Genomic DNA, 27,572 nt, shown 5'->3' with positions numbered 1-27,572 from the left:
AAGTGGTTAATACGAAGCGTGATAGTATACACCAATACAATGGTCTATATAAAAAAATGAGATGCATAAGACAGTTTCATAAAGTCTCAAGCAATTTTCGCCGATGTAATATTTTCTCATAATAATTAATTACGTCTGCTTTTTTTTCGCGAGGCTTACATAGAGGTGCCACAGCTTCGCTCAATGAGAAACGCAAAGCAAACTGGGTGGAAGTCAGAATGAGTCAGGAGTCGGACAAAGTAAGGAATAAACAGAAAGGGGCTTTCTACGTCGCTCCTCAACTACACCACCCAGAAGGCCACTGTGCGACCTCTCTGAGGATTGGAGGATCCGGGCTAGGCGCGGACCGGTCTGAGAGGGATGGGCGGGGTGTCTGGAAAGGAGGGAGGGGCGGCACTGGCAGCAGCGCGCGCTCCGACGCCGCCATACTGGAGAACTGGCCTGGGTGTGTGTGCGCGTAGAACCTTGGTGAGTGTCTATTCAGAGAAAGATATGTACCGGCTCCCTGATATCCGACTCTAAGGGCACTCACTGGAGGAGGGATGGGGTCGAGCGTGGCGTGGCGTGGAAGAGTCACATAGGCTTTAACATGTGAAGCGCAGGCCCTGCCGGTTTATAGAGTCTTTGAAAGACAGGCAGGCACATGACCGGCACTGTCATCTGTGATGCACAGAACAGATAGTTGTTTGAGACCCGCAATGACTGGGTGTGATGGGGAGATTGGAGGGCCTTTAATATGTGTGGGTTGAGGGTGTGGAGTATGAGGAGCTGGGTGGAATGTGTGGGGTGCCATCGAGCATGGCGGTTCGAGAGTACAGGGGGCGGGGTTAGGCTCTAGGAAGCTTTAGGGTTGGCAGGGTGGTAGAGTTGTAAATTTAGATCAAACAAGGATGGGTCGCTACAGTCTTAAAGTATGAGGTTGTCAAGAAATGCATCTTGCAGCTGCAACCTTGTTTGGTTTTAGTTTTACCGGGGACTTCCAAGTTGGAGACCGTGAGCAGCTTTCTTTCAGTGACTCTATTCTTGTCGCAGCTCCACCATTCCTGGTAGTTGCTTTTGACCCCGACCATTTATGTTATGGCCCCTCTTCTCTCCCCCCCCCCCCTCCTACGAGCTGTCCTAGCGGCACTTGCTTTCTCCGGGAGATCTTATCTTCTAATTTCTTTGTTGTGCACCCTCCTTTTAGTTGCTCTTTATTGTACAGATTTGTATAACGCGCATAACCTTGGACCTCTGCAACTAATGTTATTAATCGTCTATTATACAGTTATGCGCACTAACATTAGAGCTCTCAACAAAAAAAGTCTGTGGAAAATAATTGATGAGCGACTTGGCATTGGGTTCTAGTGTTTATATTACAGGGCATCATCTCCAGTGTTACTCTGTGGGGGCGGGAGTGATGGCATGGGAAGTGACATTACAGGAAGTGACCCCACACCTCTGTGCCAACCAGCTAAGCATTTTTTTTAAATAATAGTTTGCTTGCCACCAAAGCTAAAAAGGGATGGATAGAAGGGGTTTAACTGAATCATAATTACTAGTCTTCATGGGCGGAGCCAGCCTCAACATTTTCGGGAGGCTGGATGGCAGTTTTGAAAGCTAGTAGTGAGTGGCACCATTAAATCCTTTTCAACTTCCCACTTCCTCTGAGCTCAAGAAGCTGAATTGCTATTGCACCTTCTTTTTGCACGTTAAATGTATCTTTCACCCCATTTCGGAGGCTATTTCGTTTTTATAAAGATGCTAATCATGGGAGCAGTTAAGCATTTGGCTACATCATGGGGCGACCTCCATTGATATTGCTTGGGCTGGCTTTTGTCCTCCGATTTTGCTGCTGCCATTACGTTAATGATTTGTTTAAACGTAAATAAATACACTGCTCTCCGAGTTGAAAGATTTGACAGGCTCTTGCCACAGCATAGTGATGCATTCTTCCTCCGGGACTGGCGCTGCCCATGCTAGTCTGGTGCTGGGGAACATTACGTACCACACGTTGGTAGCAGGACCAAGACCGTATTCCGGTTGGCTGGTCCTCCTGTTTATGTAACAGGACAGACAGGTTACATGTTAAAGGTATTTGCACCGTCACCAACGGAATTGGTCCCCAGGCGCTCTGGCGGACTGTTAAACGATAAGGTGGGATGGGTTAGTAAGATGAAGAGGGAGTAGGATAGTGGGAGGAGTGGTGTTCTGTTGGCAGCTTCAAGTCGGTATACACCAGATGCTGAGCTTTGGTGCGGATATTGGATCGGAGTCAGTCCGCGTGTGCTGTTGCTCCGGCTTATGTGTTGTTGGAGTGTTATGAAGTGCGTGCGGCTTGTTGTGCGAGAGATGGTTCTGAGTTTTTTGAGTGAGATAGGTATGTAGAGTTTGAGCTTATGTTGGTTAGTGGGTTACCTGACTCTTAGCATGCTAACATTCACAGTTTTGTGGGTACCTGTTGACCCCTTCTATCTAGGTGCGGCGCAGGCCAATGTCTAGGATTCCATCCAGGTGTGGGCATGCCACCACCCACAGTCCCATCCAGATGGGGCGCAGGCCAATATCCACAGCTCCAAGTGTGGCATATGCTAACACTTGTATGCTAATATTCACAATTCTATCTAAGTGTGGACATGCTAATATTCAAAGTCCTATCTAGATGCAACCATAAATGTTATTACTGACTAGAACGGCCTATATTCAATGTGATTCAGTTTAGCCAAGTAGTATATTTGCTTTACCCTTGCTCCATGGTCCTGTAAATCAAGGGTACAGCAAAACAAGCATTGGCAATGTTAACAGTTTGGGCGTTTGTGTAGGCATGGGGAAGGCACTGCTGTATGAGAAAATAATGGCATGGACGGCTGCTCAGAGCAATGAAAGAGGTCAGGGTTAATTCAAAGCCTTGTTTCCGTCACTTGTAGTGAAAAAGGACTCCCAAGTGGAAGATGCTGTGGTATGCATATTCCTGTTCGGGGTGTAAAATTAGAATTTGGTAAACCGGGTTAAAGCCAGCTCCTGGTTTTTGGGCATCGCCCAATACCTAAGAGACACCTGGGCAGGGGGGAGGGCGTGGGGAACAACACGGCAAATCTAACTTGCACGTGAGATGCACAGTTTGTTTTTGCTCATAAAGTATGCTACATTACATTTCAATTTGTCTTAATTTTTCTTTGTTTGCATTCTCAAACGTTCAAAGTTAATGTCACAAATGCGCGTTTGCAGTCCACCTGTTTGGCCTGGGAAGCCAAAAGTAGCTAATGGTAACTTGTTTTTAAGGTAACCAGGCTCTCCTAAGGTAGAAGCAGGAGCTACATTCAAACCCTGCAGTTAAATTACCTCCACGTCCACTCTTCCATGGCCCAGTACTTAATTCATGAGGCCCCTGCCTTCGACACAGGACCTTCTATTTCTTTTTTTTCCTGTAACTCCTCCCCTTAACCCACGGCATCCAGTGAAATTTTTCCTGCTTTTGGCAGGTTGGACTGTGCTTCAGTTACTGGCCCACTGGTGGGGCTGTTTGGCGGGGCCTCTGTTTCCTCCAGGTGCGGCGTGTGCCCGGGCCCCCTGCAGGGTTTGGGTCCCGGTGGAGCAGGAAGCCTCTTCCGGTTTGGCCCAAAGCTGGCGTGGAGGCATCGATGCCCAGGTTCTGCTGGGCCCGGAGCTGCTGTAAGGATTTTTTGATTATCTCCAAACTAGATTACTGCAATGCCCTTTAACATTGGAGCGACCAAGTCCACTATTAATAAAATACAGATACAGCAAAATAATGCTCTTCGAGCCACACTGAATATCCCTAAGAGCAGTGCTGGTAATTGGGCCGGCTCTCGGCGGATCTGAGATACGGAAAACGTAAACAAAACAAAAAACACCCGCAACGGTAGCATTCATTTTTACCGTGGCTTTGGTACTGGTGTGTAATGCACAATGGTCGCTACATATTCAACCCTTTCCTTTCAGTTGTACATGTAGTGAGCATTGTGCATTACACACCAGTGCCAAAGCCGGCAGTAAAAGGCAATGCAGCTGTCGCTGGTGCTTTTTAATTTAATAAAAGAAAAAAGTATTCCAGCATAGCTGGATGTACCCTACAAGCCCTGCCACCTCTAGACCACGCCCGTCAGGCACCACCTCCATCTCCTCCCCCACCCTTGTGTTGTGGGATCCCCACCACATTTTTTCCATTTCCACCACTGCCTAAGGGAGAACATATCTCTGAAACAAGAAGGAAGCACAAATGGCTTTCCACCCATGAGAAAATTAGACTTAAAACTGATTCTCTCACATACAAAAGTCTAAATAACAAAGCCCCACAATACCTAGCAGACAGATTCTCTAGAACAGCATCTTCCAGACTAACTAGACTAGCAAATACTAATCGCCTTCAGGTACCCCGATTCAAACTTTCTCCACTATTGGAGGCTCCAGCTTCCCTGTCAAAGCAGCCCAATTGTGGAACAAGTTACTCACCTCACTGAAAATGGAACAATCCTTCACTAAATTCAGGCAACATTTGATCAGTTGGTTAATAGACAAACGACAAATGAATGCACAAATCGGTTCTGATTGTATATATTTCTGATCTTGCTTACAACTGTTTCCGTATTGTTCATTTAAATTGTTGTACTGTTTTATCTTTGCTCACTACTGACTCTGTAATTTGTAACTTTTGCACCAAGCTGTACGTTTTCTTCTGCTCTTGCGCCCTTATACGCTCGGGTCTGGCGTGCATAATAAATACTAAACAAACAAACAAGGAAATGAGGGGGGTGTGTGTGTTGGACCCATGTATACCCTGGGGACTGAGAGGGGAGTATTTGCACACCTTTTCCATTCAGGTAGGCCCAGCAGGACTCAACCTTCCGTTTGTTGCAGCATTACGGCTGTCAGCCTTATGGGGGAGTTTTTGTGTTTGTTTCTGTTTCTTGAGGGGAACACGCCCGTTCCCATGGGGGTGGATTGTTTCTTTCCCCTGTTGGTGGGGTTTGCTCCTGGCCTGCAGTTGATGTTTATGGGGGGATCCCGATAGCTCAATAGGTGACACGTGAGTCCCTCAAGAACAACATGCAGGGTTCAGGCCACCTGTCGGGCATGTGTAAATAAAATGACGGAGGTGCAAGTCAATATATTAAACTCGGCTCGTGACATGCCCGTTTGTTGTTACTGCACACCATGGGTGAGCACTCTGCTGCACTAGGGTGCCTGCCCTGTACTTTTTCCTTTCATATGAGGAAGTCTTGGCACGTGCTGTTTTCTCCGGAATGTTGCAGGACAGGTGGTGGTTGTGCCTTCCAAGGGCTGGTTGGACCCTCCTCCGGGGTGGTGGGGGTTGCTGTTGTGCTGTTCTCTGGTGGGCCTGGAGTTGAATCACGGCAGTGACGGCTGTTGCCGGGGGAATTGGGTGAGTGTTCTCTCCTGGAGTTTAATGGACGTACATGTGTTGCTGACATTCCTGTTTTTGCTGTGTTTGTGCTGCTAGCGCCACGTGCCAGTGACCTGCTCAGGGTCCTTGCCCCTTTTTTCCTCTTCTCTTCTGAGCTTTTCAAGAGGTGAAAGAAAACGGAGGCTGTATGTTCCTTATCCGGGAAGGACATGGAAAGGAAAGGGGGGGTGCATTGATCAAGGTAAACGGGGACGGTCGTGCGCTGGTGTTCCGCTGCTTTGTTTTTCGCTGTTCATGGCTCCTTTACTTTTTGCAACCATTTTTCACCTTCCAGACCAGATTTATTTTTTTTTTAAATTAAAGAACCCTTCTATGTCTGTTGCAGCTAATCTGCTCTGTTTTCAACTTGTTGGCTGTTAACTGGCATGACTGTTTGCAGCCCTGGAGTGCTGTTTTGCACATTGCTGCCTTCCTTCTACTCTGTCCCCCACCGTAGTCACAGTTCCACTCTTTTTTTGGTACTTTATTATCAGTTATGTCCTCGCTACTCTGATGGGTTGCTTCTCTGGGTCGGCCGAGGAGGCGGCTGTCCGGGACCCGGTGGACCGTAGGGTGGATTGCAGCGTGCAGTAGGTTTCTGCTGGTACACATCTGGTTCTTGGGGCGAATGTCTATAGCTTCTACACTGCGGAGGCTGTGCGGAGTGGTCCAGGAGTTTTTAGGTGGTCATTGACAGGGGCTCTGACTGCCCCGCTTCTGGCTGACATGATGCGGCAGGTTGCCCTTTTTGTCTGATCTGGCATTTGATGTAGTGCACGGCTCGGCCATGGGGCTGGTGTGTCGGCCCGCAGGCATATGCGTCTGCGGGATTGGAAAATGAGGGGTCTCATTGGGCGGCTACCCTTTAGATTCCTTTTGACGGTTCCAAACTTTTGGGTGATTTGCTTGCAATGTTTCTTCTGATAGGGGCCCAGTGGTGCTCAGATTCTTGGGCTCTGGACACTGTCCGGAGGGGTTTTCAGGTGAACTTCCTGTCTCCCCCTGTCCTGGTTTGCATGGTTCGTACTGCTGTTCCCCGCTCGCTGCCCAAGTAGTTGGCGATGGCAACAGCTCTGACATTGTTACTTTTGACGGTGGCTTTTTCATGCCCATGTCTTTTCCACGGCAGGGTCAGGGGTTTTTATTTGCGCCCCTGCCATATGTAGTTCTTCCGCTTTACAGTGGGATCTCAGCGTTCAGTTCCGAGTGCTCCCGTTCGGGTTGTGCTCGGCCGCCAGGGTGTTTCGCGGGCTGGTGGCTCATCTTAGCCAGATGGGCCTTCAATTTCCCTGCCTGCTGTCTCACCTGTTGATCATGATTCAGGGACCCATGGCGTCTTACATATTTCTGGTTCCTTGGCATCATCTTAATCTGCATCCTCTGGTGTCCTATCTAGTCTCCCACTGGCTTCTCAGGCTTATGCAGCCTTGATCCCGGTGACTCGAGCTCTGTAGCCCTCCTTACTGTGCTGGTTGTGGGTTCCGTATTTCCAGGCAGGGCTGTCCCTGGTCCGTCCTCCTTGACCCTTTTTTCCACTGGTGCCAGCTGAGGAGGTGGGGGGGGGGCACATTGGGCGTCCTCTCCGGCCAGGGATTCTGGGCTCCGGAGGAGGGCCGTCGTTCGTCCACTTGGAGAGATTGTGTGCCGTTCTCTGGGGCCTGTTGTATGTCAGGGTTTTTTTTGGGTGGGGAAGTTGCTTCTGGGTCTCTCTCCTTCCCATTCTTGTACTTATAGGAGCCTTCCCCCTTGGGATCTTCTTTTTGATCCTGAGGTTCCTTCGGGCCGCTTTTGGCGCCCCTTTCTGATTTGTCGTTGAGCTCCTTACTCAACTGTTTTCCTGATCAATATCACATCTGCCTGTAGGCTGGGGGATTGGTGCTCTGTTGTGCCCCCCCCTTTCTTTTTGCAGGTTCTCCCAGACTCTCTGGTTTTGTGGTGTGCTCAGAGGTTCCTTCCTAGGGTTGCATCTTGGTTTCGCACCTTTCAAGCTCTGGTTGTCTCTGCGTTTCGGGTCCCACAGTCGCGGGAAGGGGTGGCTTGGCCTGCCACTGATGTGCGGCAGGCGGTTTTTTGGTGTATTTGGCTCGGACTGCTCCCATCGGGCGGTCTGATATTGGGTTGGTTGCTTTTGACCCCGCTGCTGTGGATCGGTATGCCTCTGTGTCTTTCCATTAGCCGGTGGCTGTGTTTTGTTGTCTCCATGGCTTCTGTTTTTTTTTTTTTTTTTCTGGCCTGCCTGTGCCTGCCCACGCAGGGTCGCTCTACCAGGGGTTTGGCTGTTTCCTGGGCGGATGCTAGGGGGGGGGGGGGTTTCTATGCAGGAGATTTGTGGGCCGGCCACCTGGGCGGATCAAAGCACTTGACTGTCTCCCACTCTGGGGAGGGTTTCTTCCGGGTTGGGGTTTTGTCTGTTGGGGTGTGAGTTTAGAGTTCTTCATGGTGAGTTTTTGTTCTGCACTTTTCTGGCTCTGTCTCATTGGGACCTCTCACCGTTGCTGCTATGGTATGCCTCATGATGCAAGTAATGGGACGAGGAAGAGTGGACGTGGAGGTAATGCTCTGATTACTTGCAGGTAATCTGCAGTACTCCGAGTCCTGCTCTTCCTCGTCACAGCACTAACGAGCATCCCTGCGGGCAAGGTCCCATGCTCCGGCTTGGATTTGTTAAACTGGATGCTGTGGGTTAAGTGGAGGAGTTATAGGAAATTTTAGAAAATGAAAATAAATGCTCTGCACCAACACCCGAGAAATCGAAGGTGGTCCTGTGTCCGAGGCAGGGGCCTCATGAGGTAAGTACTGTGACAAGGAAGAGTAGGACTAGGAGTAATGAAGACTACTGATAAGTAATCGGGGCATTACTTACTTTGCTTTCCACTCCACTTTTCATAAATCCATCAACCCATATTTTTCACCTATCCTGAAGATGAACCCACAGAATATATAATTTTAATAACATTTCTAAAGTTCCTCACTTGGTTGATGCACCTACAGCACTTCTTTGTGCAATCTGGACTTGCCAGCCAATTATTTTAATTCTGACGCTGATACAGTGAGTAACATTGAGTTGTCTTGTGCCATCCTGTCTGATAGGGGAATGGCAAGAAGCAAACGAAGCTGATAGTGGGTTTAAGACGTTGGGGAGCTTTTCTTTGTCTCGGCCCCAGCTGCAAAAGTGGGTGCAGAAGGTGAGTAGCAAAAGTAAAACAATGTTTGGTTGGTATCGTAAGGATTAGGTAGCATCCTCGTAAATTGCAATTTTTGATTCCCACCCTTCTGATAACGGTAGCAAATGGACTCCCCATAGCCAAGGCCCCTATGTGAGGAGGGTTGCTAAGATTGAATCAGACTGTCAGACTCCTTAGAGCCCTGGCTCACGAAAGCACTAACAATCAAACGTTGTAGTACATTTACTTTGTTAGGGTACCGTTGCCTCAGTAGATGGTGTCAATAGCAATGAAGAAGCAAAGGGTCAATTTGGCATGTTATGTTCACTGTTAAAATGGAAAATATAATATGGCACAGACACTATAGTCTATTAAACTGAGTTTGGGTGAGGCTTTTTGTGTAGTTCACACTTCACAGAATCACATCAACGTGATTCTAATTGTGGCAGACAGAGAAAATAATATACACTTGGGTATAGTGATTTGCCTATGATGACATGGATCAGGTAAGTGGGAAAGCCAGGCTGTGGGTCCATGTTTTCTGGTTGCAAATATGTACACTTCACTTGAGTGTTGCATCATTAGTTATTTTAGCTAAAGAATTTGTATTTATTACATTTTAACAGCGCTTTACATAAGAAAACGGAGAATACATAACAAGCATTGCATAACATGAATCGAGTAACTGAGAACAGTATATGCAACACAAGCAATATGGTTTAACATGCAGAGTATAGGACAGTGGTGAGAGAAAACAGTAAGTAAGTGTTAGGATGGTGATTGGAGGAGGTAAGATTTTAGAGAAGTGCGGAAGCAGGACTAGGAGGTGATGAAGCGAATAGGGAGACTGTTCCAGTGGAAAAGAGCAAGAAGTTGGAAGGACCGGAAACAGGATGGGGCGCAGGGTGGAGGAGGAGTGAGTAGGAAAAGATCGGCAGAGTGAAGTGTGCGAAAAGGAGAGTAGAAAGTAAGGAGGGAGGAAAGGTATGGTGGAGCAAGACCATAGAGGGATTTGAAGATGAGACAAAGGAAGTTAAATTTTAGTTGGGAGTGAAAGCAGAGCCAGCCCAGAGAGGTGAAGAAGAGGAGATGGAATCATGAAGAGAGAGGTGTGAGGAGGGGAGACCCAAAAAGAGAGCGGAGCAGTAGAAGTCTAGAGAAGATGATGAAGGAAATTAGGAGTTTAGTAGCATGGAAGGTTAGGAAGGGTCAAATGTTGTGGATGTTAGGGAGGTGGAAGCGGCAGGACCGGGAGGTGAGAGATGTGGTGTGAAAGGGGGTTTATAGTGATATTTTTGAATGCCATTTTCTCAACACCAAATATGCTGACATTTTTTTTCGAATTTTTTATTTTTAAAGTGGGGGAGGGGGGTTCCACCCCAAACACCAAAAAAACAAAATAAAAAAAAACATTAAAAGAAAAATCAGCAAAATGTTTTCGACATAATGGTAATTCGAAAATGTTTTCGAAAATATGACCGGATACCGTGAAAGGGAGAGGTTAGAGTCAATGTGTAGGTCAAAATTACGGGCATGGGGAGCTGGGAAGGAGGAAAGAGGATGGAAGGAGGTGGGGAGGAAGAGTGTTAGATGGGTAGAATAGGACTTCAGTTTTGTCAGTATTTAGGGCAAGAAAGTGAGAGGACATCCAGGATTTAATAGCAGAAAGGCAGGAAGAGAGCTTGAGATTGATGTCGTGGGTAAAGGAAGAGAAGGAGCGGAAAAGCTGGGTGTCATCGGCGTAGAGGTGGTGAGCTAAACCAAAGGAAGAGATGATAGGAGCTAGGAAAGAAGTGTAGAGTGAGAAGAGAAAGGGGCCGAGGATGGATCCTTGGGGGACGCCGTAATTTAGAGGGTAGGTGCTGCTGCCCCATGAGATTGCAGAGGTACGATTGGAAAGATAGGTGAACCAGTTAAGGACAGTGTCTTTGAGGCCAAAGGATGAGAGAGTGTCAAGGAGTAGAGGGTGATCAAAGGCAGCTGAGAGGTCAAGAAGAATGAGAATGGAGGAGTGCTTAGAGTAGCGGGCAGAAATGACTGAGTTGAGAACAGAGGTGAGAGCCGTTTCAGTGGAGTGGTTAGGGTGGAATCCATATTGAGTAGGGGGGAGAAGAGAAAGGTTGGAGACGAAGGAGGAGAGTTGAGAATAGACAATGTGTTCAAGGAGTTTATATAGGAAGGGTAGAAGAGAAATGCAGTGAAAATTACAAGCCGGGGGGTTGGTGGGGGGGTCGGCTGAGGGCTTTTTCAGGATAGGGATGATGGTTGCATGCTTGAAGGGTGAAGGAAAGGTAGAGGTAGCTAGGCAAGTGTTGAAGGAGGAGGTAAGGTATAAGGTGGGGGTACATTTTAGGAATGATGGAGGTAGGAATGGGGTACGAGGGAGAGGCGGTAGGGTGAGTTTTCGACAGGAGGAGGGAAACTTCTGACAGGAGTGAATGAGGACAAGGTAGAGGATGGGGTGAAGGGGGAGAGTAAGAAGGGGGAGAGTAAGAAGGGGAGCAGAGAATGTCTTGGCGAAGAGTGAGGACTTTGTTAGAAAAGAAATTTGCAAGATCGGTGGCTGAGAGAGGAGAGGCAATAGAATGATCAGGGGTAGGGGGGAGAGAGAAGACGAGCCCGAGTTTGGAAGATTCGGTGAGGATGAGAAGATTGAGAGTGGAGAAGTATGTTCGTTTAGCGGAGTTAAGACAGTTATCGTAGAGGGTATGATAGGAGAAGTAAGTTGGTAGAGGAGGGGTGCTTGAGCCAACGTCGTTCGAGGCATCTGAGGAGGCGGCACATGGAGGAAAGGTGAGGAGAGAGTCATGGTTGGGCAGTTTTGCGAGAGGGGCGAAATGAAGAGAGGGTAAAGTAGGTCGAGAGTAGAGGTTATGGTGGAAGAGGCCTTGTTGGCTGAGAGAGGGGGGAGGGAAGAGGAGCAGGAGGCATAGAAAAGAGAGGAGCCAAAGTTTACGTAGGTCACATCAGAGAAAAGCGGTGGAGGATAAGTGGGAGAGAGAAGAGGCAGAGGAAGGGGAAGTGAGGTGACGGAAAGTAAAGCGTGGTCGGATAGATAGTTTGGTAGGGTGGCTATAGAGGAGGCAGAGATTGAAGAGGTAAAGATAAGATCAGGAAAGGTGTGTGGGTGTGGAAGGGAGAAGAGTAAGAAGGTGGCAGTCAAGTATGGATAGGAGAGGAGAATTGGGGGGTTTGGGGGACAGATGGAGGTTAAAGTCACCCAGTACAATGAAAGGTGTTTGGCTGGGGGATATGAGGCTAAGGAGGTGGTCAAAATCCTCATATAAGGATCAGAGAGGGCCAGGTGGTTGGTAAATAATTAGAAATGTTATATTTTATACGTTAACTCGAGGGGAGGACTGGAAGAGGAGTGGGACAGGGAGAAGAGAGGCACTTAGGGTGAAAAAGACCACCAATGCCACCTCCTCGGCCCGTGGATGGAGGGACATGGGCGAAGGATGATGATGATGAGGAGGAAGTGAGAGATGCAGGAACAGAAGTATTGTGGGGGGGGGGGTCCAGGTTTCGGTGATGCAGAGCAAGTGTAGGTTGAGACGTAAGAATAATTCAAGGACAGCAGCGGTTTTGTTGCAGATTGATCTAGTATTCCATAAGGCGACGTCGATGGTATTGGAAGTGCTTGTCATTTATGGATAGATGAGGTTGTGATGTGTTGAGGTGCTGGGCCGGGTGGGGGTGAGGGAAAGTAAGAGGAGATGTTCATGATGAGGCAGAGAGAAAAGCGGGGGGTGGGGAGGGGAAAAGGGTGGGACTGGTGGGAGGTATAATGCATATCAAGGAGCGCAGAAGGAGTGGAGTGTTGTGGGCAGATATGTCGTAACTGGGATGCTGTAATCTAAGAGGGTGGGAGCGAAATAGTGGCCGAATGGGGAAGGTCAGACAAGTAGTGTGTGATGGCAGGAAGGAAAAAGGCTTTGTGGTCATTAGGCAGGAGGCCTCAGATAGTGTGATGACAGCAAGGGCTGATCAGTTGGTCAAAGGTGCTGAATGTGTGAGGGACAGTTCAGGCAGGAGAAAGGTTGGAGGGAAAAAGGCAGTATGGTCGCTAGCCAGGAAGCTTCAGAAGTGTAATGACAGTAATGGCCGACTAGAAAGTGGAAGGTGCTGTGTGTGTGTGAGGCACGGTCCAGGCAGGAGAAAGACTGGAAGGAAAAGGCAGTGTGGACACTAGACCGGAGGCCTCTGATGGTGGGCTGACCAGAAAGTCAAGGTGCCGAATGTGAGAGGCACAGTCCTGGTAGAGCTGACAACGCCAGAGGGATGTGTCTCAAGTAGGGGTTCCTTATTGGAGGCAATGAAGGACACAGTAGTGCTGAGGGCGCGAGCTGAGGAGGCTTCAGTTAAGGAGAGGTGGAGTAGTTACTACAGTGGCAGTCCGACAGAGGTAGGAGGCAGCGGGGTAGATGTACTTTTCAAGGCATAAATTAGTTTTTCAAAATTGATTAGCAGGTTTTGCTATTTACCATTTTCTTGATTAGCAACTAAACATTTGATTAGTAATTTTGCACCAATATTTTTAATGTCAGAATTTGTGTCCAAGACATAAAATGAGCAACAATACAGCAGTTTTGTGTACTGCTGAAATAAAATATTTGCCAGATGAGGGTCTGTAAAATGTAATGTTTAGCTGCATGCATGGACATGGTAAAAAAGGCTCTGAAAAGGTTTTCAGTGCAAGGCTCTTTGCAGCTGGGTCCAGTCAGTGTTGCACAGGGGAATGTTGCATATATTGTATGATCCACATGCTTGACCCATCATTTGCTCTGCAAGGAGAAGTTCAGATGTTTCATAAATCAAAAAGTTCACAATGTTAAAGGAAAGTCATAACCAGAGACTAAGTAGGTAGTATGGTGTTGTGGAAGGCATGGTCATTGTCAATTTCAGGTGAACAAGATGGCCCTTGCCTGTCAGTGTTATGATTTTCAATATAGCATTAAATGCTACTTTTGGGGCAAGGCAGGGCTGCTAATAACCTTAACCCCAAGCCATTTAAGCCAAAGCACACAATTCCAGCCATGTAAACCCATGACGGTGATCTTTATCAACATTAGCACTCAGAGCCACCATCTGTGGCACTGGTACTTTTTTTATGGGCTTTGGTACTTTTTTTCTATTTCTTTTAATTGATTTTTAATACAAATCAAAGTACCAACAATAAGGATATAGGTGAGACAAAATGGTCATTAGTAACCTGCATCCTGAACAAAATTTGCACCCAATTCCTAAAGAATAAACGCAGTGATGACCAATCTAGAAGCTCTCTCGATTCAACCATTAGCAACCCACTTGTCCCATATTTTCCAATATTTCTGGAGACAACCCCAGATCTATATATCTACTTCTCCATTAGCATGCAGCTATCCATATTTCTTTCCCATTTGGACAGTGTGGGGGGATGTGCGCGCTCCCCAACATTGCAATATTGCACTTTTCCTGGTTTCATGCAATAGACAGAAGTTTGTGGTAACCATTGTGATCAGAATGCCCCCCAATCACCAAACAGATATGTTCGGGTCAACGCCAGTTCCTGCCTGAATATCATTGACAAATGATTAAAAACAGCACTCAGTTTTGGATTAAAGGGCATTGCCAAAGCATATGGCAAAAAGTGCCCCTGAAGGCTTGACGGCGTAAGCAGTCCGGCAGCATGGCCCAACCATATATAAAGAGGAAATCGCGTGCATAGTAAACCCTATGACATTTTTCAGCCGGGGACATCAAGGCTTCTTGCCAATCTTCCAGTTCCTGTGTACCCACATCTTCCCATTTCTGCTTTGGTTTTAAGAAGGAATGAGGTTGGAAGTTGAGGATAACCTGATAGTGATAAGATTGCCCTCTTAGGGATCAGCTCATTGTTGTTAGCCTCTATCTGGGACTCTGCCGGGAGATTATACCCACCCTGGAATTGCATGACCATAGCACGTTTGAACTGTGCATTCAAGAAAAGAAATTGCATGTTTATAGTGAAAACCGTTGTTGGAGCAGTTCAAATGACATTAAGCCTTTCTCAAAAATCACATTGTTCAGCAAGCGAATGTGCTTGAGTGGTCATCTAGCAAAGCTCATCTTAGGAATTTCGGGGAGATCTTTATTGCCCCATAGGGGGGGGCACTCAAAGTTACCACTTCTGGCCATCTCAGAACCCCGGTGGCAGCTCTGGGCTTTGGCACTTTTAAGAATGGAGATTACTGGTGCACTCTGTGTATTATTCCCTTTGAACTTAAAGTGAACAGGGACAAGGGGGTGAAGAGACCCCTGAGGGCAAGAGAGGAATGCAGGGTGAGCCGTGCTTTAATTGAACAGGGTAATTTAAATAGCAAGTTGTGCTACACAAGTGCCTGTTTAATTAGCAAATCTTCAGAATTGCATAGCAAATTGCTATGAGACACTGCTTATTTTATGCCTTGACCCTTAGAGGGAGATAGTAGGGATGGTCCATAGAGGGCCAAATGAAGAAGCCTCAGTTCATGGCCGAGATGCACAGCAATGTAGGCAGTGAAAGCCTACAGTGGCAGTCCTACAGTAGTGGGCTTAGCGAAGTGGATGAACTTGTAGAGGGAGATGTTAGGGAAGGTCTGTTGAGCACCTGACGAGCAAGCCCCTGTAAACGGCAGAGATGCAGAGCATATAAGGCAGTGAGAGCCTCCTTTATGACAGGAGAGACTCTGAGGTTATGAATGGTGGGTCGATGGCTGTGGTCCGGAGATAGATCGGTGGTTGACTTTGAAGAGGGCTCAACTGTCCGGTGCAACTGAGGTTGCTGGGGAGAAGGAGCCGCCCACTAGCTCGGACCAGTAGCTGCGCCAGGCCCGGCGGACACCGCTGCAGGAGTGAAGATGGGAGGCAGGAGGAGGCTGAGGGAGTGGTGGGCGTAGCACCTCCGAAGATAACAGAAACAGCAGCTCTAGTGAGGCCTCGCTGTGGGAAAGGGGCTCCAGTGGGTTGATGGGGCAGAGCAGCAGCTGTCGGAGAGAAGAATGCAGTCGGTTGGCTGTAGGTGGAGCAGCGGCTGTCTTAAAAGGCAGCCTGTTGGCCCAGTCAAGAGGCAGAGTTCACACTGGGGGTTACTGTTGTGGGTGTGAGCAAGGAAGGAGATGGGTTGTGGCCGTGGGAATGGCGGGTGTCGCGCCTCCAAAGAGATCGTAACAGCGGTCGCAGTGCAGGCCTCATTGTGGGCAAGGGGCAGAGGAGGAGGCAAAAGTAGTTGCGGTCGAAGAGAGCCCAGGACTGCAGGGTCATCCAGTGGCTGCCAGGCAGAGCCGTCACAGGTCGATGGGGACAGGACCCAGTCGCTCCTAGTCACGGAGACCGATAAGGCTGTCTGGGAGGAGGATGCAGCCGGCTAGCAAAGGGGGCGCCAGGTAGTGGCCTCCAGGCAGTGCCACTACACTGTCACTGGTCGGTAGGGACAGGACCCAGTCACAGATTAGAGGCTGTCTGGTAGAAGGTTGTAGCCGGGCTAGCGGAGCGGGCGCTGGATCCAGATTGGTGCGATTGGCAGATGAGAACAGCCCGCTTGCAGCAGTTGCGAAGAATAGATGTAGTCGCCTGGAAGGTGGTTGCCGAGAGAGCAGATTCCAGATTCAAAGGTGAGTTGTAGAAGTTGGCGGACGGTCTCATGAACGTAAAGCGTAGATCGCCATCTTGCTGCCCACGAGGCAGGAAGGGAGCAGAATTTGTAAGTTGCGTTCTGGTCGAACGGGGTTGCGATTACTGAAAAGATATTGTCCAGCTATGCCAGATATGTTAAAAAGCAGAAACGTGCCGAGTAGGGGGGGAAGACATTGTATTGTGGTTTATATTGTTCTCAAGAATGGATGTTTGATCGTCTAGCTTTTCAGCCAACGTCTTTCTGCTTTCTTATAAAGTATTTGTAGTTTTACTTTGCAAGTATAAAGCACACAATTACACAATAATGCCATCCGATAAGGGCCGAAAAGCCAGAACTTGCAGTACCTAAGATGTCTTTTTTTTAATAAGTATGTGTGACAAAAGCAGCTGCTCTTGATCAGTTTTCCCTGGAAGCAATGTGCCCCATACACCTGGAACACAAGAAGCCACTTGATCCCGAAAAATAAATTTTAACATGGCAGTGAGTTTGCTCTGCTACATGTGAAGTTTAATTGAAATCTGAAAGGTTGTTTTCCTCTAAATGTTGCATGTTTTAAAAACCTTCCTGGAAGTTGAATTCAAGCAAGAAGCACCTCAAGAAACGTCTTTCTTGAGAGAAGTTGGAATAGTATTCACACCCCTTTTGTGGGTGTAGTCAGAGTAATGTGGGATGGGTGGAGCCACATCCCAGGTTGAGCAACTGGCGATCTCAAGGATATGCATCAAGTGCAGGTTGGGGGACCCTGCAGGTGTGACTTCAGTCGTGTTCTTTTTCTTTTGGGACCATAAGTGATCACAGAATTTTGTTTTCGAAATATGTCTGATGGCGTCTCAAGCTTGAAAACCTTTTGAACAAGTAATGCAAACTTTGCTCTCGGCTCATTTCACTTGTCACAATACGCTAATAGAAAATGTCTGTAAACTACAAGACCTATACACTCATTTGGACTGGGCATATCTATGAATGTGAGGCTTGGTTCTTTTTTTCCGCACACAGCTTGTAAATCACTTCATCCCTTTTCCCAGCTCGGGAGCAGGTATTGGTTACCTAGCCTTACGTTGTGGGGAGCCTCGGGGCTCCTTGGAGCAGTGCTGTTTTAAGACCAGAGAAGCTTTGCTAGAGCTGTGTTCTGGCTTGCTCCGGCCCAATTGCTCCTAGCTGCTCTCAGCTGATGGTCCAGAGCAAACAAAGGAAAAGTTTTCTTAAGTATTTGCAGCCTGGCCTTCTAACACCCTGTAATCCATAGGTTGCCATCTCTGCAGTGGTCTCAGCCCTCTTAAGTGAAAACCTGCATCAACCACAGATGAAATAATCTTTTTAATTCAATAGCGCGATTGCTACTCACTGTCCTTATCAAAACATTGGGCTTTCCTTAAGTGAGGGGAGAACTGTCCCTAGATGGTGGGCTGCCTATTTATTTGGGGTAGAAAATAAGTCAAGCCATTGCTATTTAAGTGGAAAAGTTTTATTTACAAACGGTATTGCAGCCTGACCCACTATTTGGAATTTTAGCCATGTCAAAATAAAAAGGAAACATTCAGACAGGGACTCGCAGATAATTTTAATGATGGCCTCTTTCGAATGTTTTTTTTTTTTTTTACCTTATAGTAATTGCAAAAAATTCAGCAGTGAAGGGCATCCAAAATACATATGGGATCACCCTGGAAAAGTGGTGAACTAGTTTCTGCACTTATAGCAATTATAAATCATTTATTATTAGTCATCGGGGTCAATTCCGTTGAAGTCTGTTCCTGTCTTACTTTTCCTACCGTTCTGTTCAAGTAGCTTATTTCTTTACTAAACTTTACATTTTTCTCTTCATGGTTGGGGCAATTTCGAGAAATCGTGCGCAATGTTCCCTTGTGCGCACATTATTTTCCATGTGCTCAACTGACTAACAAGGTAAGCCACTTTGTGAGCATGTGTAGTTAGTGAGCTACTATCTGCAACGTTTGGAAGGGAATGTCCCCTTCCCAACCAATGCAATTCTTTACAATTCAGTGTAAAAGGCGCATCTTGCAAGACTAACATAGGTTAAATGAACAAATATATTTCCTGTGATTATAAGAAGAGCTCACCAACTAGTCAAAGACTTCAAGATCTGCTATATTACCTTCCAAAAGTACTCCTGGGCAGAGGAAAAAAAGCGTTTGCACAAAAAAAGCATTGTATGCTCCGTATTAACTATAGGTTTAGTTGTGGCTATCCATTTGTCGACACTGCTTAGAGATCATGCAGAAAGTGTTTTATACAATTGGAAAAACACTTGTGTATTACAAAACACAAATATTGCTCATGCCTGAAGTGGCTGTCAGAAAATTTAGATGTGATACAATATTTGCAGATTGAATTATCATATACATGCACAGGCAGCATTGACTGCAGAACGTGTGCTGTCGAGGTGGGTACATCCACTAAAGAGACACAGTATTAAGGCAGTGCGTCTATCATGAATGTTACATTAAGGAATAGAGGACTTTTTATTTTTTATAAGTGCATAGAATATAACAGTTGGCTATAGCTGCCTTCCTGTTAGCATGGCAGGTGACGTGGAAGCAAGGCGCAGAGCAGCCGCAAAATTGATGTTTAAATATAAGTGCATAGAATATAACAGTTGGCTATAGCTGCCTTCCTGTTAGCATGGCAGGTGACGTGGAAGCAAGGCGCAGAGCAGCCGCAAAATTGATGTTTAAAGTGGCCACTTGTGCCAATACGGAATTGAATGAGCCTACATGGACAAATTGGAGGGATTGACAAAGCGAGAAACCTCCAAGTGGTGTTAAGCAATGACACTGACTTATTTGGAAGAACCAAGACTACCTCAAGGATTGAGAATCCTGACGATTCCAACCTAAGAAGAAATTGATCCTCGGCTAATTAAAGAATGGATGCATCATATTAACACCTGCTCTTTCAAGATGATAGAAAGCCTGGTTGAATGTGCAAAATTAGATGGGCAAAAAATAATCATAGATATTGATACGATGGAAGAACAGTTATTTTCCTCTAGTGGCGGAGATGAATGTAAAAAGAGAAAGTCACGCCTTGAAGAAAATTTAGAGGGATGAAGGCGAAATCTGTGTTTGTAAAAATGAAATTTACCAGTAACAAAACAGTTTATGAACGGGGAAGGATTATATACATTTGCAAAAAGATTTGATGAACAAATCAAAGATTGGGTACATCCATGCTGCTACACATGAGCCCATATATGAAGAAGCAAGTGGCCCTGAAGTATAAACTATTGATATAGCATTAAGACCTACTCTGTTAATTTTTTTGAAGAATTCAAATTGCTTCCCCTAGACCACAAAATGGAAAGTAAGGGAAGAGGCAGACCACCGATGAGAGGAAGATCAAGAGGAGGAAGAAACCAAATACAAAGACACGGTGGGGAAAGCGATGCTGGAGAGACAATATTTCGAACCACACGCTGAGGGAGAGGTCAGAGACCGAGAGGACGGGGGACATGGAATTAGAGATCAACATTTACAGTATCTCACCCAGGACATTAACAGTTATAAAAGTCAGTTTTGAAACTAGGTTTCTCATACTGCCAACTATTTTTTTCGACTACATCAATGCTAGAATTGACTTCTTCAAAATTGTTTGTAAATTAAATCTTATCAAATATTTTGACACCAAGATGTCTTGTGATTCTCTTGTTGGGGACAATGATGAAAGGGAGATGCTTCTCCTTACTGTGAAAGATCTTATGAGTTTAACTTGTTTAGTAGATCTTGAAACAAACTCAACTGACATGTGTAATCAGAGAATCTTAGATGACGATATGCTTCAGATCGAAGTACAACAATCTCCAGCCATGCTCGTAATCTAGGCATATACTTTGACTCTTCCCTCTCCTTCTCTGATCATATCTCCCTCACTGCTCGGGCATGTCGCTATCATCTCTTCAACATCTGTGAAGTCTGTCCCTCTCACCTTCCATGCTACCAAACTCTTAATTTCCTCCCTCATCTTCTCGCCTTTTCTATTCTTCTCTCTTCTTCAGTCTTCCCGTTTCCCATCTTGCCCCCCTCAAATCCCTTTATCACTCTACCTTCTACTTCTTCTCATGCCTCCATTTACAACTCACTTTCTTACCTAGGATGGCTTACCTTCCATTCCCAGCTTAAATGTTTTTGTCTTGTCGTTAAATATCTTCATGACCTTGCTCCTCCTTACCTCTTCTCTCATTCTATACCCTCTCTCGCTCCCTTCGTTCTGCTGATCTCTTCTTACTTACTGTTCCCCCACCACCATGTGCCTCTTCTCGTTTCCGCTTCTTGCCCCCTTACACTGTAACTCCCTATCTCTCTATCTGCTATTTCCACTCCTCACTGAAAGAACTTCTTCACTCCCCTCCCTGATACATTGCCCCTCCCTCCTTCTATTATCCTCTGTTCTCCTTATCTCTCTGTCCCCGTCTCTTATATGATCTCCTCTTTTGTTGCTCACTTCACTCATTACTCTCCCTCTCGATCCTTCTCTACCCCCCTCCTCTCCTTTCTTACTCGCAAATTGTTCTAAATACCGATTTTTTTCATGTTTACTGTTTTGCTTCTACTGTTCCATGTTTTATGTGTTATGTTGACTGTAAAGCGCCTTGGATTAAGGTGCTATATAAAACAATACAAATACAAAATACAAGTGGTTTTAAATGTAGTTCTACATTTTGTCCAAATATAAACGGCCCCATAGAGGTACTTGAGGAAAATATTCTTAAAGATTTGAAAAAGTTACCCTTAAGAGCTAATTGCAATCGCCTTAACCTAACCTTGAGTCAAAAAGAGGATGATACTAGTATAGTAATTGGTCTTGCAGACAAGGCAGGAGGGGTGGTTATATGGGACAAACGACTCTATTTGGGAGAAGCTATGAGCCAATTACAAGATTCTACTTGCTGTCTGGTGGTTGATGAAGTGGTACTAGAAGAGGTTTAAAATGATTATTACATTTTAATGGGCTGCTATGATGGAGACTTCATACATATTGATCAGTGCTTTTTCCTAAACACAGACTATCCAGTAACTACTATTTTGTATCTATTACCAAAAAACCACAAAGATATATTGAAACCACCAGGCAGACCAATCATTTCTCCCATGAAAAGTCTTCTGGAAAAACGCCTCTTAACTATCTTGACTTTTCACAGCCATTTGTGCAGAACCTGACTTCCTATATAAGGGACACCTCTGATCTTTTAAACAAACTCCGATATTGATTGGGAATCAACTTAAATTTTAGTGTGGCTGGATGTCGTGTCTCTCTTCACGTCTATTGAACATTGTTTTGGGTTGAAAGCTTGTCAGTATTTTCTAAACACACAAGCTATAAAGTTTTAAACATCAAAACAAGATGCTTTTAAAGATGTTGAGAGCATACTATCTTTATTTTTGACAAACCCGTTGAACTGCTATGGCGGCGCCCACTTATGCTAATTTGTACATCAGGTGGTGGGAACCAACCATCATGGGAAAATAAATATGAAATATATAACGAACATGTGAAAGTCTGGTATAGATTTATCGACTATTTATTTCTTATTTAGGATGGGCCAATACAACTGAATGAATGCCTCATAATGAAATTAATCTTTAACCATGGAGAGTAGTAACTTTTTTAGATTTGAGATTTGAAAAGTGACGATATATTGACCTCAACCCTGTTTAGAAAGCCCATGAGTGCTAATGTAGTATTGCATGCAATACAGATTGGAATCTCGGTTTTAGAAGCAAGTTATGCGGCTACCAAGCTGTACCCCATTGCCGATCATATGATTTGAACTGGGCATATTGTCACTTCATTCGCGAGTTGTGTGGCATGTGTGCACTCTATCGAGAAAGTGATGGGTGTAAATGCAACAAATATGCTATATGCAGTCGCACGTTATTTATTAGTATCAGATCATGGGTTTCCTCTACCATGGCGGCAATACATTTTAAACGCCATGGTGGATGCCTCAGTTATTCATGATTTACTTATACACAATCCAGGGCGAGCTAAAATTTAAATCTTTCAGTTTGACTGGAGTAGCAATCAGACCTAATGTACCACATATAAAGATTTTGAAGTTTCCTTATTTGGTGTAAAGTGTTATCGTGAGACGGCAGATTATCTATTGAAATGCCCTTCTCCATATATCTGCAGACTAGATGCGTTTTAGATTTAATCTCTGGCCCACAAATGATGTGATGGCTAGGCGGGGACAAATACAATCAAAGCAAAATTGTTGCTTTTGTAAAAATCTAGACGTAAAAGAACTTACAACATCTTATAGCATAACATGTCCTATGTTAGATGCTAAACGTTATACATATTTTTTTTTCTTCAAATTTCAGTTTTTATTAGTTTTCAAAAGGTAGAAGTTTGGTAATCATTTACAAGCATTTTCCACCAACAAGACAGGTAAAGATTATTACAAAAATAGCAACCGTGTATAGAACATATAAAGTCTTTGCGGAAGACATAAATTTCCAATAGCAACGTTCAAACCAATTGCCTACACCCCACCCCTCTCCCCCCTATTCTCATATCGCCGTCTGACGGGCTAGAACATGGGTGCACAACATACGGCCCGCGGGCCAGTTGCGGCCCGCCATGCCCTTTTGACCGGCCCGCGAGGCACAAAGACTTTCCTAATGGAGGGCGGCCCGCTGCCGCCCTCCATTAGGAAAGTCTTTGTTGTCTTCCGGGCCGGTGAAAACACTGGCCCTCATTGGCTCAGCACACACATCACGTCGCTCCTGCGAGCCACGTAATGCGTGTGTGCTGCACCAATGGAGGGCCAGCACTACGGCTGGCGTGGCCCATAAGCTTGATGCCGGAAGGCATTTCAGCCTTGGACCACGCCAGTCGTAGTGTGATTCCAGCGTTCCAGCTTTCCTGCCGCTTACCTGCCTGCCTTCCAGCACGTCTCCGGTAAGTGGTCTGTTTGTGTTTGTGTGTCGGGTTTGTTTTGCTTTATGTTTGTGTGTATGAATGTTTGTGTTTGAATGTATTTTGAGTGTATGTTGAGATGTGGGGGGGTGTGAATGTTTGTATTTGAATGTATTTTGTGTGTATGTTGAGATTCGGGGGGTGTCGGATGTGTATGAATGTTTTGATTTGAATGTTTTTTGTGTGCTGAGTTGGGGGTGGGGGTTCGGGTCTGTATGGGTGCTTGTTTGAGAGTTTGCTGATTTGGGGGGATGGGGGGTTCGGGTCTGTATGGGTGCATGCTTGAGTGTGTGTGTGTGCTGAGTTGGGGGTGGGGGGTTCGGGTCTGTATGGGTGCATGTTTGTGTGTGTGTGCTGATTTGGGGGTTGGGGGGTTCAGGTCTGTATGGGTGCATGCTTGAGTGTGTTTGGGGCATAGTGTTTGGTTGGGGGAGAGGGGGCCATGGGGCATAGTGTTTGGTTGGGGGTTAGGGGGGTGAGGGGCCATGGGGCATAGTGTTTGGTTGGGGGTGAGGGGACCATGGGGCATAGTGTTTGGTTGGGGATTGGAGCCATGAGGCATAGTGTTGCACTCCAAGAGTGAACTCAATAATAAAGCTAAAACAGGCACAGTTAGGAGATGTACATCCTTTGCTTTTTTGAGGAAACCTGACTCAACGAAGGCCATACTCCTCTTGGGTAACCCAAACAGCAAACTATAGCAGTCCAAAATAACGGAATGTCCAATCAAGGGTCAATAAAATATATATAATTTAATTAAACAGACGATATACAATAACTAAATCGAAATAAATGATAGCAATGGAAAATGTGTAGTACAAAATGTAAGTTTGAAATGCAATAAAAATCGTTACCCCTCAAAATCTTATCTTTTTCCATGTGTTTAATACAAATTGGGGGTTACAAAAGCCTCCTGACATGTCCCGCCTACCGCCCCGCCCACTTTTACTTTTCGGCCCACTATAGCCCTCATGTAAGGTACTTTCGGCCCTCTGTCAAAATCAGTTGTGCACCCCTGGGCTAGAAGAAACCAGATGTTACATTAGAACCATTTTCATATACATAACACAGGACACATGAGCACAAAATGACCTGTGAAATCGACATAGCAAACATGAACCATCGCATAGATTGTCTCTGGGTGTAGTAACGCTCTGCACACATTCTGTTTGTGACATATTTAGCACGAAATTCAGACCATGCATTCTCAACTGTGGTGCGATCCCTATGTGGGGCTGCAGATTGTCCATTTTGTATATGTTCAGTGCAACCCCCAACCACTCAGTTTTGCTAGGGAGCTTGGGTCTCTTCCAAGCCATGGTGAGACAGGCTCTTGTGGCCATAAGAAGGCGTTGTATCATTTTGGGTGCTTTCAAGGTCTTGTCCGTTTCAACCAGGCCGAACAGAATCAGGAGTGGTTTTCTCCCATACATCCTCATCCAATTCCTTGATCCAGCTGAGAACCTCTGACCAATAAGCTTGGACCACCTCACATCCCCACCACATATGCCAATTGTCTGCTCACTTCCCACAACCCCTCCAGCATTGTGGGCTTACCCCTTGGTACATTTTAGCCAGCCGGATCGGATCATACTGCCATCTATACATCAACTTGACGGCATGCAATTTGTATTGGCAGGATATAGATGATTTCGCCGTTCGTCTACAAATTTGTAGCCATAAGTTTTGGGAGATCTGCCTGCCCATATCTGATTCCCATCTGTTCTTGAGTGTGAGGGATGGTGTAATATCGACCTCAATCAGCGCCGAGTACATTGCACTAATTAAACTTCTAGAGGTCGTACAGGTGTCGAGAATTCTCTCGAACGGGGTGAGGTCCCTTTGTAGCTGATCTTTCCATATCGCCCTTGTCATCACCCCCTTGAGTCTAAGGTAGAGGAAAACCGATAGCGAGCCTATGCCAAGTGCCTCCTGAAGCTCCTGAATAGTAATGAAGATGCCATTCCTCCAGAGTTGACCAGCCCTCTCCAATCCTGCGTCATACCAGGTCTCAAAGCTCCCTGGGTCCGGGATTGCATCCCGGATCCCTGGCGACCAGAGGTGTCTCAACGGAGAGGGCCATGTTGTAACTCCCACCATTTTCTTGCCTGGCTTCCATATTGCCCATATCGTTCCAATAATGGGGTGATTTTCGACACTATTGCGTAGCTGGGGACCCATAGCCATTCACCCAGAATGAAGGGGCGGAGATAATAATTGTCAAGGCTATCCATTGCGGTTCTGACTGCTGCCTGACATGCGGAACCAGTACAGGCAGCTGGGCTGCCCTATAATATGTTTCTATGTCCGGGAGGCCTACCCCTGCATTGTCTTTTCGAAGCAGGAGCAAAGATCTAGGGACTCTTGGTTTTTGATTTTGCCACAGGAAGGTTAAGAGGGACTTTCTAGTATTCATAAAGTATTCTTGGGGCATTTTGATGGGGAGCATTTGGAACAAGTAAAGTATCTTGGGAAGAATCACCATTTTTATCGCATTTAGATGGCCCAGCCAGGAGATGGTGAGTCTGGACCACCTTTGGATATCGTTTTGAAGGACAAGTGATAGAGGGGGAAGTTAGCCTCGTATAGGAAATCCAAGTTGCGTGTAACATTGATGCCTAGGTATCGGAGTGTGGAGAGGCTGACCTTTACTCGGAGTCTCTACTTTTATCAATTGGGAGGAGGATAGACTTTCCAGTATTGATTTTCAGGCCGGCCAGTTCGCCATATTGTTCGATTATATTGATCGCAGTTGGGCCAGAATTCAGGGGATCAGTTAGGTGTAGTAATATGTCATCAGCGTAGAGGCCTAGTTTATACTCGCGATCACCCACTATGATTCCCTTAACTTTATCATCATTCCTTAACCTCTGAGCCAGCGGCTCAAGGGACAGTACAAATAGTATTGCCGACAGTGGGCAGCCTTGCCTTGTTCCCCTTTGCAAGGGAAACCAGCGTGAATAACTTCCGTTCACTGCCACTGATGATGTGGGGGATGTGTACAGTGCTTTGATGGCGCGGCGGAGCTTAGGCCGTGCCCGTTCCAGACCAAAACCCTTTCTAAGAAGTCCCATGACAACCTATCAAAGGCCTTCTCGGCATCCAATGACGGAAGAGATGGATCCCCTCCCATTCCCTGTGCTTCATGAATTAAGTGAAGTGTTTTCCTCATGGTAGCCGCACCCTGTCTCCGAATAACGAAGCCAACCTGATCGGAGTGTATTAGCCGAGGTAAGTGTGATTCAAGCCGGGCCGCAATGACTCTAGCATATACCTTAGCATCAATGTTGAGAAGAGAGACGGGGCGATAGGAGCTACAATATTTGGGGTCTCTACCCTCCTTTGGAATGACAGCGAGCAGGGCCTGAGAGGACGGGGGGCTTGGCCTGTGTCAAAGATGTGATTGAACAAGGATGCAAGGAAGGGGGCAATGAATGCGGGGAATCTTATAAAAACCAGGCGTGAAACCATCATCCCCAGGGGCCTTTCCCGTCTTCAGGCGTTTTATGGCTTCCGTGACTTCCTCTTCTGTGACTGGTGTGTCGAAGGATTCGGCCTCCACGGATTTGAGCATGGGGATATGCACTTCTTTGAGGTATGTGTCAATACTCTTGGGAGGAGGGGGGGTCACAAGTCTTCATAAAAGAAGGCAAATGCTTCTTGTATGCCTTCGGGGAATGTTACTATCGTGTCTGTGAGGGTGCCGTCAGTCCTCTCGATGAGATCGACCCATCTCTCTGCCTTCTGTGTACGGAGACGAGCCGCCCGGAGGGCGTCTGTCTTGTCGCCTTTTTCATAATATTTTTGTTTGAGGTATTGTAGGGTTTGAGCTGTTTTGCCCACGATAAGTATTTTCAGCTCCTCTCTGAGCTGTTTAGCTTCGGCAAGATACTTGGGTCTCTAACATGGGGAGGACTGTGCTAACATTTGGGCTGTAGAGAGCTTTTTCCCCAATATTCTTTTCTATCAGGGCACGTTCTCTTTTTTTTTTATTATTTATTTTTTTTTTTTTGGGCCCCCTCCCTGATGAGCACCCCCCTCCAAGTGGCCTTGGCTGCTTCCCATAGAGACGTCTTCCCAACCTCTCCCGTGTCATTTGTGGCAAAGAATTGATCGATCTCGGTTTCAAGAGTTTCTTTGAAAACCGAGTCTGCCCATAAGGAGTCATTACATCTCCATTTTTAGTATTCCGAGTGGCCAGGTCGTTCCAGCATATGTCCACCGTAACCATGTCGTGATCCGACCATGCCGTAGGGTGTATATTTGCGGCGCAAAGTACTCGCAGGAGGCCATCGGAGAGGAAAATGTAGTTCATGCGTGTGAGCGTGTCATGAGGGAGGGAGTGAAAGGTGAAGCCCCTATCCGCTGGGTGCAAATGGCACCAACTGTCAGTGAGGCCATATAGGTCCAGGGTTAATTTGATTTCAACTTC

General features: G+C 46.2%; 1 protein-coding gene across 2 annotated transcripts in view; it reads left to right on the top strand.

Annotated features, from left to right (window-relative positions):
• Positions 1-225: 225 nt before the first annotated feature.
• Positions 226-27,572, top strand: part of NUTF2 (nuclear transport factor 2) — a 352,918-nt gene continuing 325,571 nt past the window's right edge. Inside the window, exon 1 of one of the 2 annotated variants that reach the window (XM_069655362.1) lies at positions 226-468. The gene's annotated coding sequence lies outside the window, so the exon portion shown is untranslated. The remainder of the gene's footprint in view (positions 469-27,572) is intronic. The other variant, XM_069655371.1, reaches the window with a different exon arrangement.

This window comes from Ambystoma mexicanum, chromosome 1p (genome assembly GCF_040938575.1).
Source record: "Ambystoma mexicanum isolate Mex_15411 chromosome 1p, UKY_AmexF1_1, whole genome shotgun sequence".
Classification (NCBI taxonomy): domain Eukaryota; kingdom Metazoa; phylum Chordata; class Amphibia; order Caudata; family Ambystomatidae; genus Ambystoma; species Ambystoma mexicanum.
The sequence above is the reverse complement of the archived record's forward strand: the minus strand, read 5'-3'. Positions and strand labels throughout refer to the sequence as shown.